Here is an 18350-nt window from a genome sequence, read left to right as displayed (position 1 = left end):
AATAAAATGATTAAATATGATAAAAAAAATTTTATTACACACATACAAACCACACTCTGACATCCATATGAACACCACCACACAATTATAACTGCATCATTTATCCAATTGGCTCTTTAATATGCAGAAGCAGAAAAAAGCAATAAAGTGAGTATTTTCTTAATAGGCCAAACCTGAGAAAATGGCACCATCTGGTAAAAACATTTTTGTTTTGAAAAATAAAAAAGTAACATTTTTAATGTGTCCGTGCCAACAGACTGAAATCCTGTTAACAAAGATTGCATCATTTTATAGTTAAATGACCATGGGATTAAAACTTGCAGTTTTAATTGGGACATTTTTGTCCTTAAAGGCCATGTTGCAGGTTAAACACCACTGTCGATTAATGGGTACATAAATCACTCAAGATATGTATATCATTTTTAAAATGTCCCAAAAATGGCCTTAAAGACCATTTTTTTTTACGTTTTTGGTATTAACGTTTTTTTTATGCAATTCGGTGATGACGTCACGTTGGGGAGAAGTGGAGGAAAGGTAGCCTCAGCCTAGTATTATGGTGCGTTCAAGTCATCTCGTATAGATCGTATTTACGAGTTGAACGCAATTGAACGCCACCACAATGTCGTAAATACTTAATAATTAAATGCATGGTCCGAGGAGAATGAGTGGAGAGTTGAAGTGTCCTGGTGAGTTGCTATCATTTACCAACGCAGCAATGAGTACTGGAGCTAGTCTACGAGCAGCAGTGCACAATAACGACACTTTTTTTTTTTTTTTTACTGTCACTGAATAGCACCGAGTGAAAAATCAACGTTTTCTTTATATCTAGTGGCAGTGATCATGACGTTAGTTCAGATAAGTACCGGTAACCTTTGTCATAGTGTCGTAGTAACGTTACTGGTAAACTTGGTCTTTGTCATCTAGAAATAGAAGGCATAATGCTAGCTATATGGGCGTTTCTAAGCGTTTATCTCTTGCTCCGGTGAAAATGTTGTTGCAAACGTAGCCGCCACGTGTCTGTCGCTGTGTTTAGCAGGTGCTTTTGTGGGCGCCGGCGGTGCCGTCCCATGGGAACTGCGTTGGAAAGCTTGTGCTGTGTAGGGAAGTGAGTGCGTTTTGGTCGCTGGTCGAGGAGCTCACCCCGCGACCAGATGTGACGTGCCTCTCTCAGCATCCAGAGTTTTTACACCCAGCACAAACACAATAGTTCACCATTGTCAATCTACCTATATATTTCTATATATTTATCTATCTAGCTGCTAGCTATCTATGCTAACGTTATGCTATCTGGCTGTCTGCCTATCTCTCTCTATACTATCTATCTATCTATCTATCTATCTATCTATCTATCTATCTATCTATCTATCTATCTATCTATCTATTTATCTGTCTGTCTATCTATATATCTATCTATATCTATGTATTTATCTATAATCTGCGCTATCTGAATACTCTCGTCTGCTACTCGGTCACACTCAATGCTCTCAAGGCGGGCTTTGGTAAATTCTCTCCCTAACATGACGTAATGCAATGCATTGTGGGGGAAAGGAGAATCGTTGCAAACCGCTGTAAGATAGTACCTACTTTTTCGTATTATATTCCGTTTTGTGATACCCGACAACATAAAATACAATGGATAACAGTTTAAATGTTTATTACCAACAAGCACATTGCACAAATTCGTTGAAAAATTAACCCTGCAACACGGCCTTTAAGGTCCTGAGTTAAACTATCTTGTGCGACCTTATGTCCATAAGGTCGCACAACGGTTACATGACGAACTGTTGGCAATGGCCCTGGTTTCACAGACAGGGCTTAGATTATGCCAGGATTAGGCTTTACTTAATTAGGACATTTAAGTAGCTTTTATAAATATGCATTAGAAAGGAAAAAAAATACATTACTGATGTGCATCTTGAGACAAAACAATGCACTGACATAATTTAAGATATATCAGTGCAAGTTGCTTTCAGTTAAAACATCTCAAACATGCATTTCAGTCTGAGACTAGGTTAAGCCTTGTCTGTGAAACTGGGGGGAAAATGAACTAATTGTGAAATGTGAACTAAATGTGAGTCAAAACATGTGAGCTATTCTTTATTTTCTATAATAAAATCTTTAAACACTCCATCTAGTGCCTTCTGAAATAGACCATATTAGCGATGTTCAAAAGGACTTTTTACAAAATCAGTTACCTCAATGACTAGTCGACTAATCGGCCTCGAGGAAGCCCTGTGTGTAAGCCGGTTTCAGGGAGCGTTCAGACATATTCTTGCGTTCAAAAACAGCTAGACAGAGTGCAACGGACTGGAGGAGAGCACGACGAGAAGTGTTTTCAATGACTGGACCGCATTTAACGTGACATGGTGTGTGACTTAAAACACAACACTCGTGGAAGGATGTTCAAAAGAACGTGTGTGACGTGACGTCTTTCACATTTCAGAGACTGCATATACCGTGAAAACTGTCTAACGGCTCAAACACAACATGCTGTGAGCATGCTAAAAATGTCAAAATAAGAAAATAAATATAAAACAGTAACTAGGATACCATTGTGACTTATCACTTGTGTGTGTTTTTGTTCCTCTTTATTTCCTTCCCTTGTTTTTCACCCATGAGAAAAGACTCGTTCGACCGGGCTTTCGTCAAGGTCATAAAGGTTAGTTAACAAATGACATAAGCTCTCCATTCAGGAAGGCAAACACTTGAGCAAACGAAGGCTTTACTGCTTTGTTCTGAGGTTCTGTCTTGGGATGTCAGCCTATATTCACCTAAAATGTCTATGAATATCTTATGGCCTGAATCGAGGATTACCTGTGAGCCTTGAGGGACTCGTGAGGGATCTTTTAGCATTAAACACTCAAAGAAACACTCAAAGAAACACTCAAAATAGCTGCAACCACAAGCAATTGTCTTGACGCAATGTGTGGTTCAGGTGATGGATTTATAAATGTGAGAAACGCACAGTACTTCAAATCTCTTCCATCAACACTTCGGGATGCCAATGCTGCCATGTTAATGACAAAACAGAGTTCTTTTTTTAGTTATGTTCAGTTAATTTTGAGATTAGCTCAGTTATCTCGTCACTATGGTCAATAATTGTTTGCTTCTGGCTATGTGACTAACAGTGTGTGCGACAAGCAATTTGTCTGTCCACAGCAGACACAAGCTAAGTTTCCATCCACTTGTCAATCGAATTATCTGAAGTTCGGTAAAAAAAACGATCGTCTGTTTTGCGATCAGATTGGTATATCGAATTGATTTGAGACATTTTAAGGTGTTTCCATTCATTTTCACACTGAATCGCACAACATTCAAGCAAACATTTGCGAACAAAGTTTTGCTAGACAAAATGGATCGCGCCATCTACCAAGAAATGATCAATATTGCGCAAGTTGTAATAGTGCTTATGTGCCAGCTGATAGCCACATATCAAGCTATAATAAGAAAACAACGACGCTATCAACACATTGCTATGATGATGCAGATGCACGTAAATGCCCGACGATATTCGGCAAATAACGTTTCCATCAGCGTTTATCGCATAAGCCATATATTGATCAAGATAAAATCCGATGAGACCGAACGCATTTCATTTGAGTCGATATTCATGAAATTCAATCGAATTTGACTGTTTCCATAAGGCATTTTTCATTTGATATCACTTAATTTGGATAAAAACGTGTGGATGGAAACATAGCTACAGACAAATCAATCACAAATCACAGCCAATCAGAAGAGCATGTGGGCGGAGTCTCTCTACAAATGTACTACTGTCTCTCACTCGTGATGAAAAGTATGTCATGTATGTCTTTGTCATGGACTAATTGTTTGTTCACATTTTGAACAGGTCTGAGGTAAATTATCCATTGTCGCTTTCATTATGGTGTCACCCAAAATTATATTCAATTATTTTAAACAATTTTAGTATGTAACAAAAACATACAAGTACCTAAGCTAATAATTGAGCTGTCAGCCATGATGAACCCGAAATAGAAACCATTGCAAAAATAAAATCCCCTGTCGCTTGTCGTGTATCACAGATGGTTGGGACAAAAACTCTGTTAAGCATGGAAGAGATACCTTGCATAACATCTGGTTAGGACACTGTGTAAAGCATAAGAGTCATCTACAATTTTTGCAATTGCTGATTTTCTCCCCATCACTATATGAAATATCCTGCAGGCTTCAGCAGGAATATATCAAACGCAAATGAAGCATCACAAGAGTTATATGAATGAATTCAGAGTATATTCAGATAGTGAATTCGCCAAGTGAAGTTCTGCATCAAGGGTCGGCTGGAGTTCTGTAGCCAGTTGGTCACGGTTCATTTAGCCTAATGGTAAGTCTGCATTTTCTCATTTATGGGCTGTTTTTTTTTATGTAAACACATGCTAGATGGATGTCGTTGACATTTGCATTCACGTCTTTCGCAGAATCTTGCGCATGCATGATACGGCATCTAGAAACGTGCTGTTTAAGTTAAAATAAGTTGAGCGTTTAAAAATTGCATCTCGAGACCTTGCCATTCTACTGTCCTGCGTCACTTTCTGTGTGAACCGGCCCTTAGTGTGTTAAGTTTGCCTCACTACTGATGTGTTGAATTAAACAGCAGGGTCTTCGCACACATTATTTGTCTGGGTGCACATACATATTTGTAATTATGACAAATTATAAATCAGCTAAATATGAAGAAACGGTCGTCTCGAGTGACATCCTCGTAGCTCAACCAAAAAGTCATGATTTTAGCTGTAAAACCTTTACTAATGTTGTAACATTTGCAAGACAGCACACTCGTTTGTGTAGCTCGTGTCAGGTTGAACTCTCTTTCTCCTTGTAATGCAATGGTTTATGACACGAAACCATAAATGCAATTTGACAGCCATCAGATGCACTCTTGTGATTGCTTTTGCAGCTCAATGAAAACAGAAGTTAAAAATCATAAAATTATCCCTGGAGGACATGAGCGCAGCTGCCTGATGTGTGTGGATGTGTCGTGGGCCTGAGCACACTGAACCTCCAGTCTTTATGGAAATCATGTCAATGGTTATGTGAAGGGTTGTTATTGTTTATCAACAAAACAAATGGAAACATTTTATAGCCGGAGGACATTAATGGTGCTGAAACATTATTAAACCCTCACATGTGCACTTTGCACATGATGACCTGTCAAAAGCGCATTCAATTTTCTCAGTCTGTCAGTCAAAGGTTCAGCAAGTGATGCAAATGTTGTTTTAAGCCCTGTTTACGCCACCAGCGAACTGAACTGAATTTTCAATGAGAGTTGCCCAGCATTCTCAGAACTTTAGTTATAACCTCAAAGTTATGAACAAGCGTTCTACCAGTAACGTGAATGGAATGTTCAAAGTTAACATTAACATTAGTTCAAAATGAACATTCCCATAATGTTTGCAAAATGATCAAATTAAATTGTTCCTTTGACGTTCATATAACCAAGAAAAGTCATTTTAAAACATGTAAATAACTGGACGTTTTAAACGTTCAGAGAACATTCAGAAATAATGTTTTTAACTTAATGAGAATGCTAATAAAACGTTTTTAGAGCATATTTTCGTCAGCTGGGTAGTGACTTCCAGTGGCATGACAAACAGTGACCTTTTGCGGATGTGGGCACATGACAAGGCTTTATGCAAATTCAGAGTGACTTGATACAAACTTACACTTCCAGATCTCACCTGGCAAAGCGAGTTTACATAGGCAGTTTGCATTTTTTACACCATATCGATCAAAACTAGGAAAAACATGTTTAGGCTATAACTAAAATATCAGTGCAACTGCAAGTATAGTCACTCATTTGCTAACTTCGGTTATAAAACAATATCTTGATTTTGCATCTGCAAAATGAACAATAGCCTAAATAAATGTAATTTCTCACATTTCTGTAGCTCCCTCTGTCCAAAACCCAATACTTAAAAGATATGCCAAGGAACCTGAACATCTAAAATGATTACCTGGCAGTAAACCTTTCTGATTGGCTAATAATACACAAGGGCAGGCTGCTCACCTGACCCTTTTTCTGTTTACAAATCTGTTTATTTGCAGTTTTAAGTCCAATAATTCGGCCATTGTACTACTGTAACAGTTTAAATAATAATAAAAAAATGTAATCGACGATACGTGCCTGTCCAGAAAAGCTATATATTACAGACACGTTGTTAATTAACATTTCCGAGATGTGTTTGGCGCATTTGCGCTCTCCGCGCGCGCGTGACAGAACGCACAGCGTGACTGTAGTTTATTTCTCCCTGACAGACTGCTGTTCCCTCAAACAAACCGGGGAACGTTTAATCTTTCATTTGATGTGGTTAATGAACTTTAAGATTGTAATGGCACTTCGTATTAAATTCATTTCGCTGTCATGGTTTTAAAATGATCCTGTTGACCGTTTAGGTCAGAGATTGAGGTGAAAGGAGAACCGCGCTTTTCACGCTTCTCGCTTAATCACAATGGTTTAAGATTGACAACCGAGCCCGATATCCGTCACAGTAGTCTCAGCTGGCAATCCTTGTAGTTCATCATATATTTGGGAAAGCAGTGGGTCTGCTAGAGGGAAGGATAATAAAAATGACCGAGTTTCCCCACAGCCAGCGCGCGCGAACAGATGCGCAATAAATGCTGCGCGACGTCAGGAGCCACCTGAGATAAATAGGTTGTTTTACAAAGACACATTATCTTGAGCTATTTTCTGTGCTTAATCATTCAGACACACGAGCATTAATTCTAGGCTACTACAATGCCTTTGCTGTTTATTCTGGAGGAGTGAGCAAACAGCTAGCTGAATAAGCAGAATGGCGCTCAATCTATTTGAATCTAAACAAACTCGAATCTTTAAGTAAACATTCGAATGTATTTAAAAAGCAAACAAATTCAAATACATATTCACACCGCATACTGGAGCTTGTACACTTTTTTCACGTCTTGTACATGCCCCATGGAGCGAGTGCATGCACAATTATTGATTACGAATTTAAGTCTTTTATGCGTCGTTTAAGTATAAGTAAATCTAGTTTAACACCCAAAAATGTCAGACTATGTTGCTAAGAAGCATATTAAAGGAGAGAATCAGACATAATGATTTATGTCATGTTAAGAACCGTGTGTCGTGCTCCACGATTTAAGATGAAAAGGTAAAAATGCGCACACTTACCCCAATGTTTTCAGAAGGCACTGAGCTTCTGCCACTCATCCAAAAAAAGAAAAAGAAAAAGAAAAAAGAAAAAGAAAAACCGAGAACTAAGTAGCCTTATGTTCCTATATCCTGAGTGCCAATAAGCCAGAGCACTGTAGCGCGTGCCGGTCCCCCTGTCCCGAGCGCGAGCACATCACAATCTGAATCTGTCAGTGCAGCGGAGGAATTTCCAGCGCTCGCGCAGCGCTCTGCTGTTGGTTAATACAGTGGACGCCTGTGAATGCCAGAGACGGCTATGGACCGGGCACGCTTAATCAAAACTCTACGTCACTGCGGGTTCAGTTGATAAACAGAAAGCTGTAACGCGTCGGTGCTCATAATAAGACCAACTGTAAAAGGAAAATGAGGACAGACAGGCATAATCTGAAACGATAGTTCACGAAATGCAGTTACACTGAATAGCCTATGGAACATGTGCAGACTGATATCAGCAAATAGAAATGGCCAGTATATATAGGCTATTAGACATCCAAGATAGATAGATAGATAGATAGATAGATAGATAGATAGATAGATAGATAGATAGATAGATAGATAGATAGATAGATAGATAGATAGATAGATAGGCCAATTTGGGCCACATACAGTGAGGGAAAATAAGTATTTGAACACCCTGCTATTTTGCAAGTTCTCCCACTTAGAAATCATGGAGGGGTCTGAAATTGTCATCGTAGGTGCATGTCCACTGTGAGAGACATAATCAAAAAAAAAAAATATCCAGAAATCACAATGTATGATTTTTTAACTATTTATTTGTATGATACAGCTGCAAATAAGTATCTGAACACCTGAGAAAATCAATGTTAATATTTGGTACAGTAGCCTTTGTTTGCAATTACAGAGGTCAAACGTTTCCTGTAGTTTTTCACCAGGTTTGCACACACTGCAGGAGGGATTTTGGCCCACTCCTCCACACAGATCTTCTCTAGATCAGTCAGGTTTCTGGGCTGTCGCTGAGAAACACGGAGTTTGAGCTCCCTCCAAAGATTCTCTATTGGGTTTAGGTCTGGAGACTGGCTAGGCCACGCCAGAACCTTGATATGCTTCTTACAGAGCCACTCCTTGGTTATCCTGGCTGTGTGCTTCGGGTCATTGTCATGTTGGAAGACCTAGCCTCGACCCATCTTCAATGCTCTAACTGAGGGAAGGAGGTTGTTCCCCAAAATCTCGCAATACATGGCCCCGGTCATCCTCTCCTTAATACAGTGCAGTCGCCCTGTCCCATGTGCAGAAAAACACCCCCAAAGCATGATGCTACCACCCCCATGCTTCACAGTAGGGATGGTGTTCTTGGGATGGTACTCATCATTCTTCTTCCTCCAAACACGTTTAGTGGAATTATGACCAAAAAGTTCTATTTTGGTCTCATCTGACCACATGACTTTCTCCCATGACTCCTCTGGATCATCCAAATGGTCATTGGCAAACTTAAGACGGGCCTTGACATGTGCTGGTTTAAGCAGGGGAACCTTCCGTGCCATGCATGATTTCAAACCATGACGTCTTAGTGTATTACCAACAGTAACCTTGGAAACGGTGGTCCCAGCTCTTTTCAGGTCATTGACCAGCTCCTCCCATGTAGTTCTGGGCTGATTTCTCACCTTTCTTAGGATCATTGAGACCCCACGAGGTGAGATCTTGCATGGAGCCCCAGTCCGAGGGAGATTGACAGTCATGTTTAGCTTCTTCCATTTTCTAATGATTGCTCCAACAGTGGACCTTTTTTCACCAAGCTGCTTGGCAATTTCCCCGTAGCCCTTTCCAGCCTTGTGGAGGTGTACAATTTTGTCTCTAGTGTCTTTGGACAGCTCTTTGGTCTTGGCCATGTTAGTAGTTGGATTCTTACTGATTGTATGGGGTGGACAGGTGTCTTTATGCAGCTAACGACCTCAAACAGGTGCATCTAATTTAGGATAATAAATGGAGTGGAGGTGGACATTTTAAAGGCAGACTAACAGGTCTTTGAGGGTCAAAATTCTAGCTGATAGACAGGTGTTCAAATACTTATTTGCAGCTGTATCATACAAATAAATAGTTAAAAAATCATATATTGTGATTTCTGGATTTCTTTTTTTAGATTATGTCTCTCACAGTGGACATGCACCTACGATGACAATTTCAGACCCCTCCATGATTTCCAAGTGGGAGAACTTGCAAAATAGCAGGGTGTTCAAATACTTATTTTCCTCACTGTATGTAGATGCCCAAATGTATATCTTGCATTGTAATTGGTCAACATTTCTTTTGTTTTTCACAATTTTAATCACATTTCCTCGTCACTAATCACTAATTACAAAAAAACTAAATACAAATATGACATGTAGTCGCTAAATTAATATGAGGTCATAAAAGATGTACAATAACACAGAAGAATCTGAAAAGTTTTGTTTCAAATTACTTTACATGAATTGTAATGTCACACCGCAGGACAGTGATGGAACGGCTTGAATTTTCACGTCTTCAGACTTTTGTCTTTTCATGTCTTCAGACAAAGTTTTTATACATTTCATTTATAAAACCATACTTTGTGTTATATTACTGTATCTTGGTATTAGCTTTCAGAAAATTGAGGGAAAATTGGCTGAGGGAGTGACTTCTCTCTTTCTCTATCCTGATCATCGTAATCAAGCTCTAAATATAAGTCTATCTTAATATATGGCTTATATATTTTGCTATTGGATTAAATGGGAACACAAAAATGATATTTGATGTCGTTTTTGTTCACCATTGTAGTTTTACCCATCTATGATGACTTCCGCTTCTGAGAACCGTGCAAATAGAAGTTCAAAAGTGGTTTAATAGAAGTGCAGCTCATCTCTAAAGAAGAGTTGTTTTTTTCACACCCTATAATATATATTTCATTGATTTGCAGGGAGAAAGTGAGAGAAAAGAGAAACTGCTGTCTGCATCTTTTAGTGCATTAGATGTCAAGACTAACAAAACCCAGCAGTGATTCTCTGTTTCCATTACAGATTCAGTATCTTCAGTAAGTACAAGTATAATTCAACCCCAATAACCATCGGCACCCACAAGTTTCATTCTCACACACTACACTGCAAAATATCCTCTTTTAACCTTCAGTCCCAAGTCAACACTAAGACATTAAAAGTTGCCTGAAAATGTGTCCCTTTAGGGACGTGCTTTTACGACATTATCTGTTACAGTTTTATTGTGTAATATAAATGATGCAGAAGGCAGCATACAAGCAGCAGATGTTTAATCACAGCCTCTACAGACACTATTCTGAACGCACATTTAATTTACTACCTTTTTAATGACTGATAAGAGTGTTATTGTCCAAACACTGATACGCGTGCGACGTCTCTCTCATCCGTCTCTCCGGGCAGAGGCTGGCTGTTTAAGGTGCATTATTCTGAACTGGTATAAGGTATCCCTATGAAGGAGGAAGACTAGAGATTTGCTGTGATGATGGAGTGATGAGCAAAATAACACAGACAGCAAAATACTAAACAGCTTCGGCTTGAAAACCTCAGAAATTCAGTCAAGTCAAAGATGAGGAGCACTTGAGCTTTTTCCCAAAACTAGAGACACGACTGCCTGCGAGGAAGCCTGCTTTGATAAAATAATAAAAGTGAAAATGAGAGCACTATGGAAATCAGCCGAGAGCATCCACTGTACACACAGACAGATGAAAGAAACGTGTGTAGGGGGATGCAGGATGAAGGAGGTGGACATGAGGAAGAGGAGACGTGACACAGACAGAGATATTTATGGGATACGGACGGCATGACCCGCAGGCCCAGGGGCTCTTGGGAAAGGGCAGGCCGCATGACGAGACTCAGATGCGTTTCCGAGCGCTCTTTCATGACGAGTGCATACGCCAGGGGCCGCATTAGAGTTATGCAAATCAAATGCAAATTTCATGTGTCACTTTAATGATATGCTAATACCCGGTGTTATCTAAATGCCGTAAAGACAGGAGTCTGTCATCTAATTGGGAGGGACAGGTAAGAGTCAGGGCAAGGTGTTTTTACAGATGCATGAGATGCTATCGTAATTGACAGACCAGTCTGTGTGTGTGTGTGGATTACGACACAGCTGTGCTGGGGAACGAAATTAAATTGACAATCATTTCCACCTAATCCCACTGTCAGATAAGCAGGCCTTTTATCTCATCATCAAAGACACAGAGCGGCCTTTGTCAAGAGTACACACTCCAATCGGGTAAACTCTCTTGTGCAGAGTGATTGGAGGAGGCGCGCAGGGTTTGACCCACGTGGGTGTAATTAGCGTTAATGGGATAGTTGATCAGTATAATTACTGAGGCTGCTGTTATTCTAATCGTGGGGATTTATAAGGGTGTCTGTGTCCTCTGCACATCAGCTACCTCTCATACTTCAGATGGTTAAGACCTGCATCGCTGATTATGATAATCGCACACCGCAATCAGGGCGCAGGTTTCTTTTCGACGCGAGTGCATTTGTGGCCGCTGTTCTCGTGAGATTGCACTGTAAAAGTTGTAAATAAAACAAAGATTATTTGAAATGTTTTATAGAAAATACTAGTGTAAAAAAAATTATTTTCAAAGTTGTAAATGAAATAAAGATTGTACACTTTAAAATCCATTTTTTAGTTGTAAATAAAACAGATTATTGGGTTATGTTATACAAGAAAATACTATAGGGTAAAAAATATTTTTCAAAGTTTTAAATAAAACAACGATTATAGGAGAATGTTTTTCTAGAAAATAATACACTATTGTAAATAAAACAGTTTCTTAAAGTATGCCTTACAAGAAAATACTATACTGTAAAAAAATTAGGGCTGTGAAACAATTAATCGCAATTAATCGCATCCAAAATAAAAGTTTGTGTTCACATAATATATGTGTGTGTACTGTGCATAATTATTTTGTATATATAAATACACACACATGCATGTATATATTTAAGATTTTTTTTATTTATACATAAAATATTTATATTTATATATAATACAAATTATATATACAGTATATTTAAGCAAATATTTCTTAAATATATACATGCATGTGTGTGTATTTATATATACAAAATAATTATGCACAGTACACACTCATATATTATGTGAACACAAACTTTTATTTTGGATGCGATTAATCACGATTAATAATTTCACAGCCCTAAAAAAAATATTTGTAAATCAAAAGTTAAAGCTATAGTAGGTAATCCTGTTCAGAAACACTTTTTTTTATACTGGGTGAAATGGTCCTTCCATCCTGAGAGTAGTCAATACATTATGTGTTCAGAAAAAGGAATGAAAACAATCAGACCTCTGTAGCAGCTGCAGGACAGTAAAAACTCTGACCAATCACTGCCATTCGGTGCGAATGTAAAGAACCAATCAGATGCCTTCAGAGCCAGGAGGAGTGTCTTAGCAGTGTCAATCAAGTTCGCGTACGCGCTGATCGCCCCTCTCTTGCACAGCTCGTACCGTCATTCAAAATCAAGATTGCCGGTGTGCCGAGCAGCTGTGCTAATGGCGGACAAATAACCAAAACTACCAATTTCTCGAGTGGAACCTGCTCATACAACAAAGACAGGTAAACGGAAAAAGACAGATGACGATAAACAAGCCCGTCGGAGCCCATTGACTCAGTGTTAAAACTCTAGCCGCATAACATACAGATAAAATGTCACGCACTGTGCAAAGCAACAATTGAAACCTGCTAATTCACTGGCTTGTCATTTTGCTAAAATAATGTACTAGCAAACCTTATTTAGCATTACATATCGCTAGAATAATTATTTACATAGCCTACTGCAACGTTAGTTACCGTTATATTATCTTACTAGCTATTTATAACTCATAGAAAGAGTGCAACGTTATAAAGTTACATTACATGTATTGCATAATACGTAATGATTTGAGGACCAAGTTTGTAGTCAAAGTATGGGCAGGCCAGTCAATGTAAAGCATTTCGTCCCTACCAGTGAATGTGCCATAACTGTTTATCTGTCGTCATCGGTGACCCTGCATGTTTACTAGCCTGCGCGTTCACGGCAGGCTCCGCTGTGGGGGGAACTTTACATAACAAAATACATGTTTAACAGCTAGTAGGCCTAACGTTATATGTTATGAATCTTACACGAAATTCATCTTCATCACAGTGCAACTAATGGAAATGGAAAAACGTGTATCAATGCAACCTGTTTTTAGCTTTGCCTTATAGTTATAACTAGCTCGTTAGCGAATCAAAAAATATATATTTTAAAGCAACACTATGTAACTTTTCGACCTTCATAATATATTTCCAAAACCCTTGTGATGGTACATGGACTTACAATAGGTTGAATGACACGTCTGCCATAGCCTGACGGGGTCTGTATCGCTTTTACTGGCACTATGTAACTTCGGGGTTCGGGTAGTTACCCGAGCACAAAAAGAACTACAAAATTCGACTGCTTTACGGCATACGTCACTTCCCCCACCACTTCGTCAAATTTGGACGCGAGAGGCCAACCAGCGTTTGTTTTTCCGGCTTTCATGCGTATGTTTTTGGGGGTGTTTACACCTGGCCACTTCATGCGTTTTCTCAATTCGGATAGCTATCCGATCGTGAAAAGACCAGGTGTAAATGCCCTCCGAAACGCATTCGAGACGGATTTGAAACCGATCGCTCAAAACCACTTCAGGAGGAGGTCTGAGACGCATTCCAGATGAAACTGGACAAGTGTAAAAATGCATCTGGTTGTTGAAACCACATATGGAAATTGTACTCCTCCCAAAAATGCTAAAAAAATAAATAAATACACGCGTTATAGGCTATATGTAATGTGATAGCCAGATATGACGACGCTACTGGAATCACCGCAGATGAGCAGCTGAGTAAGTTATGTATTCATCAAGCCAACGTGCAAACTATCGCAAATCAAAGTGAAAGTAAGTCGCAGACGCTTAAAACACAATCATCATCATTAAAAGTAAATAAATGAAATGATCTTACCAGGGCTGTTGCTGCTCTCTCTTATTGCGGTCTCTGATTTTGAAAATTTAGCTGATGATCAATAAAATGCCGCTCGTATCTGTTGCTTTCAGTGAGGTGCACTCCAATAAACATGCATATATATCACGGGAATTGAAGATCGGATTTAAATCCGTTTCGCAAAAACACATTTATGTGACCAGGTGTAAATGGAATCGTTTTGATAAATCAGATAGCTATCCGATCTGAGTAAACGCATGAAGTGGCCAGGTGTAAACAGCCCCATGGCCAAAGCAGCAACGGACAAAAAAAAAAAGTCAGAAGTAGGCTAACTAGCCTAATGACTGCAGGCTGATAGTCATGTTTGTTTATTTATTTTTCTGGTGAAAGTGTCTTGCCTCAGGCTATAATGCAAATTGATTTTTCAACTTTGCAGATTCATCTATGGTAGCTTGATATTATAATGTTGACGATATATGGCTATTACCTACCCCACAAACATTGAACTGAATTAGAATTCTGTAAAACAGTAGCCAATAGGCTACTATAATGACGCTGGCTTGTAAACGTGAGCTACGCGATCTTTTGGCGCTTGAAAAAAATAAAACCCATGAAATTATATTCATATGACATGCTGAAATATATGCCACTGTACCTGGGTTGAAGACATTTCACACGCAACGCAGGCTGTCTGCCCAAGACGTGAGAACTCCTTCTGCAGAGTTTGGGTAACGGCTTGTCAACAAATGCACGTGTTAACCATGTAACCATGACAGATTTTACGACAGTAGTAGAAGACAATACTGTTTCCCAACTGTAGGGGGAGCCCGAGAGCAAAAGTTACTTAGTGTTGCTTTAAACTTTACCAATATCGATATGATAGCTTGATAGTGAGTAGGCTACTAAAATACATCTTATTTGTTTATATTCATAATGATAAAGTTAGATTTTTTTATTACATGTGATTCTGACATGATGCTACATGCACTGCGCTCCTTCCTCTCCGCTCGTCTCGGGTAAATAATGCGTCTTCTAGCTCAGCTGTCAGAGTCGCGCGTTCATGTGTTTTGGGGGCGTGGCTTTGGAAGGACCCCAGAAGGGAGAGGGTGGACTGAATGGAAATAATGAGCTGTCTTTAAAACAGTCGTTAGAGGTCTACATACACTCGATTTTTATACTTTCTTTTTCAGAATACTTACATTTTAATTATGTATTGATATATACATAAAGTTTAAACAAATTTGAAAAATAAGTTTTTTAGACCATTCTTACCTACCCCAGCTTTAATCAAAGATTATTTGTAAATCAAAGTTTATTGGATTAGGATTTACACTTTAAAAAATAATTTTTCGAAGTTGTAAATAAAAACGTTTTACATTTTACAAAAAAAATACTATTTTAGTCTTTCTGTCACAGGTGGTTGCAGGAAGGCAGACGGAGACGAGGATATAATTCCAAAACAAAGGTTTATTGGTAATTAAACACAGGACAGCAGAACAGGTAGCAACACACAAATATAACTGAACTGATAATGAAAGACTGGAAAAGAGGAACAAATCAAAACACAAACTGAAAGTCCAAACATACACTGACACGTGACAGTACTCCACCCACCCAGTAGGCACGTCCTCGCATCGTAGATAGATGGAGGGAGGGAGGGGGCTCAGGAGGAGGACGAAGAGTAGGTGAAGGGCAGACAGAAGGTAGGAGGGACCAGGGCGGAGCAGACTGTGCAGGCGACCAGGGCGGAGCAGGCGGCCAGGGCAGAGCAGACGGAGGGAGGAGCCATGGTGCAGGCAGGGCTGGCGACTCCAGGGGGTCGACTGACGGAGGCGGAGCAGGTGGAAGAGGATACCCGGATGAAGCCGGAGAGGCAACGAGCCAAGGTGATGCTGAGGATCCCGAGGGACATGGCGATGCCGATGGCTCTGGCGACCGAGGCACAGGCGGGGATCCAGAAGGTCGCGGTGGAGCCGGAGCAACAGAGGACCAAGGAGAAGCTTTAGGGAGTGAGAAGCCCAACGGAGCCAGAGGGACGAAGGGACGAGGTGAAGCCAGAGGAGTGTAGTCCCGGAGGGACGAGGGAGCCCGGCGGAGCTGTTGGACTGATGGACCACGGTGGAGATGAGGGAGGTGGGAGCCAAGGTAGAGCTAATGGACCAACGGGCTGAGGTGGAGTCCTGGTTGCGGGGCCGGAGGCAGAGACCAGGGATCCACCGACCATGATGGAGCTGGAGACTGGAAGACCCGCGGTGACCCCACATCACAGAAGGTGGAATATGGGTAAGCTGAGGGGCTGACAGGAAGCAGCGGAGGCATGGATGCGGAGATTATGATGGGAGGTGGTGGGAGAGGGAGGCTGGGTGGGAGTTCAAGAACAGGCTCAGGTTCTGGAACAGATTCAGGCTTGGGAACAGACTCAGGCTCGGGAACAGACTCAGGCTCGGGAACAGATTCAGGCAGTGGCGGCCATCTTTGCCGAGGGCTCAGGCGGTGAGGCAGCGGACATCTTTGCTGAAGGCTCGACAGGCATGACGTGAAGAAGCTCTATAAGGGTGGTCTCGACAGGACGAGACTCTGGAAGGGTGGTCTCGGCAGGACGAGACTCTGGAAGGGCGGTCTCGGCGGGACGAGACTCTGGAAGGGCGGTCTCGGCGGGACGAGACTCTGGAAGGGCAGTCTCGGCGGGACGAGACTCTGGAAGGGCGGTCTCGGCGGGTCGAGACTCTGGAAGGGCGGTCTGCTCGGTGGCTACTGGTGATGGTGGTTGTTCTCTGGATCGGGACGCAACACTCAACTGCTGATGGCTTCCCTCCAGTTCAGTCCATCGGTGTTTGGGAGGTCGATGGCCTGGTGGATATTGGCCCCGATGCAGAAAAGCAACTTGAGGGTTTCATCGTAGAGGGGGCTAATGATGGCTCGACGAACAAAGTTCACCACAATGGTGGAAAATTCTGTGCTCTCTTGACCAATGGCGACAAAAATAGCCCTGTCGTCCATATGGGCTGGTCCGATCTTCTGTCACGGGTGGTTGCAGGAAGGCAGACGGAGACGAGGATATAATTCCAAAACGAAGGTTTATTGGTAATTAAAAACAGGACGGTAGAACAGGTAGCAACACACACTAAATATAACTGAACTGATAATGACAGTAACCATGGAGATGAAGGAGTGGCGGGAAAAGAACAAAGGAAAACAGGAACAAATCAAAACACAAACTGAAAGTCCAAACATACACTGACACGTGACACTTTCTACTTTAAATTTTCATATTTAATTAATTGTGTGACTTGCTGTTTCTTTGTAATTATTTGTGAAATTAATTTTTGATTTATTGCGATTTATGACGAGAAGGAAATCACATAGATAACATTGTGTATGCGCTTATGAGTTTCCAGTGGTGGAAAGATTGTGTTTCCAGACCATTGCTGAGAGAGCATCACCATTCAGACCAGTATCCAATCCAATCCAACTTTATTTGTTAAGCACTAAGTTGACCAAAGTGCTGTACAGGAAAATAAATAAGAAAACATAAATAAAAAACATAACAGCTCACATGAGGTGCAAAATACAACAATAAAATGAAACAACATAAACATGAGTAGAAATAATAGCCACTAAATAAAGCAATCAAAATAAGAAATTAAATCAAGTAAATAAAGTCGACATCTTACTAGGTGTCAAAGGCCACAGAGAAAAGATGCAAGACGGGTTTTAAAAACAGACAGAGAAGAGGCCTGCTTAACGTGCAGAGGCAGATCATTCCATAGATTAGGAGCAGACACAGCAAAGGCACGGTCCCCTCTGAGCTTCCGCTTAGTTTTAGGCACACTCAGGAGCAGCTGATCACCTGACCTAAGAGAGCGGACAAGTGTATAAGAATGTAGAAGCTCAGACAGGTATGGCGGGGCAAGACCATTCAGGGATTTAAAAGCAAATAACAGAATTTTAAAATGGATCCTAAACTGAATAGGCAGCCAGTGGAATGAGGCTAAAATAGGGGAAATGTGCTCATATTTACGTGTGCCAGTTAAAAGACGTGCAGCTGCATTCTATATACCATCTGGAGACGGGTGATGGAGAACCCACTAACCCCCACATACAGTGCATTACAGTAATCCAGCCGAGTAGTAACAAAGGCGTGGATTACAGTCTCAAAATGCTGTCTTGACAGAATTGGCTTTATTTTGGCCAGCTGCCTCAAATGGAAGAAGC

The 18350-nt window shown here is 40.6% G+C and overlaps 1 protein-coding gene across 4 annotated transcripts in view; it reads right to left on the bottom strand.

The window, feature by feature from the left end:
* Window positions 1-18350, bottom strand: part of sphkap (SPHK1 interactor, AKAP domain containing) — a 153199-nt gene that overhangs the window by 45873 nt on the left and 88976 nt on the right. For 2 of the 4 annotated variants that reach the window (XM_084124695.1, XM_084124697.1), the window contains exon 1: window positions 7169-7536. The exons of the other annotated variants lie outside the window; for them this stretch is intronic. The gene's annotated coding sequence lies outside the window, so the exon portion shown is untranslated. Of the gene's footprint in view, window positions 1-7168; window positions 7537-18350 lie in introns of those variants that run through there. 4 annotated transcript variants of the gene reach the window in all.

Source organism: Abramis brama (genome assembly GCF_963993115.1).
Source record: "Abramis brama genome assembly, chromosome: 9".
Classification (NCBI taxonomy): Eukaryota; Metazoa; Chordata; class Actinopteri; order Cypriniformes; family Leuciscidae; genus Abramis; species Abramis brama.
This window is presented reverse-complemented; position numbering and strand designations above follow the sequence as displayed.